The sequence below is a fragment of the Cornus florida genome, unplaced genomic scaffold, assembly GCF_030987335.1.
Source record: "Cornus florida cultivar Cherokee Brave unplaced genomic scaffold, ASM3098733v1 CherokeeBrave_3.0.0_Hap2_Chr03, whole genome shotgun sequence".
Classification (NCBI taxonomy): domain Eukaryota; kingdom Viridiplantae; phylum Streptophyta; class Magnoliopsida; order Cornales; family Cornaceae; genus Cornus; species Cornus florida.
This window is the reverse complement of record NW_026775573.1, coordinates 79,657,133-79,661,461: the sequence shown is the minus strand read 5'-3', so window position 1 is coordinate 79,661,461 and position 4,329 is coordinate 79,657,133. Positions and strand designations below refer to the sequence as shown.

Genomic DNA, 4,329 nt, shown 5'->3' with positions numbered 1-4,329 from the left:
TTCTGAAATATTTATGCTTAATACAATTGGTGAATTCAATGTATTATGTTTCGATTCATTATAGAATTGATAGTGTCCACTTGATTACAAAAGATATTTATATATGTATGTGATGGCGATCAATACATGAATATAAATAGTAATCATAAATGGTTCATAATCGGTAATTATGGATGGACTCATAATTAATTAAGACTTGAACTGGATCTGCGTTAGGTTGAGATATATTGCGAGAGTCGTCGTATGCAATTGCTCCCTATCACTGTCATGGCATTTGACTCTTAAGCATGAGAAAAGTATAGACTCTTTTATTAATTAATAATTACTTTGATTTGTTCGGTGGATTCTTCGGGATCCTTAGACTGACACTTTGGGTAGTTATGTAATTAATAGTTAGAGGGTTATATTTTCAATATTTGCATCATTGCTACTTGTATTTATTTTGTATTAATTATGGTTGATCACAAAGTAAATTCGAAGGCCTTCGTGAGTTTTTAGACAAAATGATTTATTATATATTTATTTATTTAAATTTTTATTTTTGTCAAAAAAATGTTTTATTGTGATCGAGCCAGAAATAATCAATGGTTCCAAAATAAATATATTAATTAAGTAGTCGGATTGATGGTTTTATTTATCCGATAACTAATTATGCATAGAGGGGTCAAAGTGCAATATTGACTTAGAGGTTATTTATTATTTAATTGGAGTTCAATTAATTTCTTTTAGTGAAGTAGAAATTAATTTATGAATTAATTGAATTGGGTCCATGGACCGGGCCAATTATTAATTCATTGTAGCCAATAAAATAATAGGCCCAATGGATTCTCACTCATATCCCAACTTGATATTGGAATCATATTAGATTTGAGACATATGAATTAGAGATTGCGAAGGATTTGTTATTTCCTTTTCTTTATTTTTATGTTGCCTATAAATATACATGGTTTATGTATATTTTAGGGGTGATTTTTAGTAGAAGGAAAAAGGAATATATTTTCTCTCTCTAGAAAATTAGGGTTTATGTTCTCATCTAATGGAGGCTCCCACAAGCCTAATTTTCCAAGGTCATTCATGGAGGCTTATGAGTGATTCCTAAAGGCAAAACAATTACCAAGAAGATGGAGATCCAAGGAGAAAGCATCTTGCTAAGGGATCTACAATAAGTGAGAACATTCACTTTAGAGGAAAGATTTAAAGGTTTACTCAGACCTTTGATATAAGTATTCCATCTGTTAATTGAACGATACATCATATTTTATTTTTGCATAAAACTTGCCTCTATGTGATAAATCAAGATCTATGTAATAAAATCCCTTGAAAAGTAATTAAAACTTGCACGTTTCCTAACAGTTTAGACAATATATGCTTAATTTGTCATCAATGCTTGGTGGAACAACCACACATACACACTTTGTTGCAATACATGTTCTTCCCCTCATTAATCATTCATTAAAGGTGTAAAAAAGCTATGCTTAGTGGTGATCTCTAAAACCCAAGATTTCTCTCTCTCTTTTATTCTCTCTATTGCATTATTGCTTACTTTAATTTAATTTGCATCTAGTTTAATTCAACCAACCAACCACTATTTTGATCACTCGACTTACTAACCCTAATTTTAATTCCTTAACCTAGTGCGACCCTCAATCCCTTGGGATGATCCCTACTCACCTAGCTATATTTTTAGTGAAAGGTAGTAGTGGCAATTTCTAAATGTAAAACTTGGCCACATTGCATAAACTTTTGGGTTCGACGACGTCCCACACCATGTTTTTGGCGCCATTGCCAGGAATTGATTGATTGGCAACGTCATATTTGTGGAATCAATTAGGAATTAGTACTCTTTGATTGTGTGTTTACTTTGTTTTCAATTTTTGCTACTTATTGTGTTTGTTCTTGTTTAACTAGGAGCATTGGGCTAAGATGGTGAACAAAGGAGTATTCCAAGTAAAAGAGCTAAGCAAGCAAAGGAAAAAATGCTAAAATCATAAACAAATTGCTAAGCTAAGCTATAAATTTGGAGTTAAAGTGCTAAAGGACCTTTGTGAGCTTTTCTATACTCTTCCCTTAGTTAAATCATCGGCTTGCGTGGAGGCTTGTATTTCAATTCTTAGATAAATCGTGAGCCCGCGTGGAGGCAATTTACTTTTCTTGCATATTATTGTTAAAGCATGGGAGTTTGAGAACATTGTATGTGGAGGAAGTTTGTTGATTTGTTGTGAAGGTGAAGTGTTTGTTGTTATTGCTTGTTGTGTTATATTATGCATGCATGGTCGTAGATCATTGAAACCCACTCTTGTCCCTTTAAATTTTTATCTTGAATCCATTGTTCGAAATCCTAGGGGAAGAGGTAGTTCTAGTCAATCCATTTCATCAATGGAAGGACATAATGAGGACCATGTGGAGGACCTTGGTCATATAGACCAACAAGGTATCCTCCACCCCAATGTACATCATGATAACATGCAAGTTCCATTAGGCATGCCAAAGCCATTTATTCATTAACCACAACAACAAGGCCAAGTTCCATTGGGAATGCCAAGACCAATCTACGCTCCACCACCTCCCATCATTCAAGGCAACCAAGGTGTCTATGTTGCACCTCCAATTGCTAACCCTCCCCTCGCTTTAAAAGATTACTATGTGCCTAATGAATATAATGCACCCACATGCATTCAATTGCCACCATTTAGAGCACACCACTATGAAATCAAGCCACAAACCATTCAAATGCTTCCTAATTATGATGGACTTCCAAGTGAAGAACCTTACAAGCATTTGTATGAGTTTCTTGAAGTATGTTCCACCATAAAATACACAGACATGCCGAAAGAGGTCTTAAGGCTTAAACTTTTTCTATTCACCCTTAAACATAAGGCAAAATATTGGTTTAACAATCTTAGGCCTTTTTCAATAACTTCTTGGGCAAAAATGTAACAAGAATTCTTGAAGATGTACTATCGGGTTTCTAAGACCAATACCATGAGAGCCTCAATACAAGAATTTTCACATGGGGATAGAGAAACATTTCATGAGGCATGGGAACACTTTAATGAATTGCTTAGGAAGTGTCCACATCATGACATGCCCAAATGACAATTAGTTCAATATATCTTTGAGAGCTTATCGGACAATTTACAAAGGCATGGTTGATGCTTCCATGGATGGCTCTTACATTGATAGGCATGAGGATGACGTGTTGCGTCTTTATGAGAGCATGATGAAAATTCTTTGCATCGTACTTTATCTTGGAAGAATGGTAAAAATTCTAGTGGTAGGAAGAGTGTTGGCTTATATCAAGTCTACCACTCCAATGAAATTGCCGCCGAAATGAAATCATTATCTCAAAGACTTGATCAATTTTTGATCAACCAAAACTCGGTGAATCAAGTATCTTCCTTCCCTAACCATTCTCATCATGTATCTAATGAGACATGTATGACTTGTTCAAGTGTTTTACATTCTACTTCCAATTGTCCCTATGGATATATGCAAAGTGATCATCATGAACAAGCAAATGTTGTTTTTACTAATCAAGGGAACAATCCTTATGGCAATCACTACAATCCTAGTTGGAGGAATCACCCGAATTTCTCTTGGAAAAACCAAGAGGAGGGCTCAAACCCTTCCCAAGGTGGTTTTTAAAGAAAGTACATTCCACCTCCAATGCAAAGCCAAGGTTCCCAAGGTTTTAGATCATCATATCAATCACAAGAATACCAATTTTCAAATTCTCATTTTCCTTATCAACCATCATATTACCAAGGAAATGTTAGAAGTCCCACTTTTAAAGAGAAAGTTTTAACCGCTTTGGGCACTTTTGAGGCAAACACACAATTACTTCATTCTCACTCTTAATCTATTGCAAATCTAGAAACCTAAGTAGGGCAGATAGCTAGCACTTTAAATGTAAGAGAGAAGGGAAAAGTGCCTTTAAATGCCCTACAAAAGCAACAATGTGTTGTGGAGACTAATTCCTCATCGGAAGGTCACACAATAGAGCATGTCAATGCGGTGACTACCTTGAGAAGTGGAAAGATTGTGGACAACCAAGTGGGTATGTCCAATAAAGAGAGTGAACCGGTGCAACCACAAGTTGACACCCGTCCCGTTTCATATCATATTTCTCCTTCATTGCATGTGCATGACCATATAAATGAGAATGTGTTAAAAAGTGATTTGAAAAGAAAGATTTGCAAAATAATTTGAAAACTTCTTGTGTTGAAGAGACTTCAAAGAAAAATTCTGAAATGGTTTTTGAGCCAAAAGCTCCATTTCCGGATGCCTTAAAAGGATCTATTTCAAATGACAAGCAAAAGGCCAAAGTCA

The 4,329-nt window shown here is 35.1% G+C and overlaps 1 pseudogene; it reads right to left on the bottom strand.

The window, feature by feature from the left end:
- Nucleotides 1-2,987: 2,987 nt before the first annotated feature.
- Nucleotides 2,988-3,086, bottom strand: LOC132302067 (small nucleolar RNA R71; annotated as a pseudogene).
- Between the last annotated feature and the right edge of the window lie 1,243 nt (nt 3,087-4,329).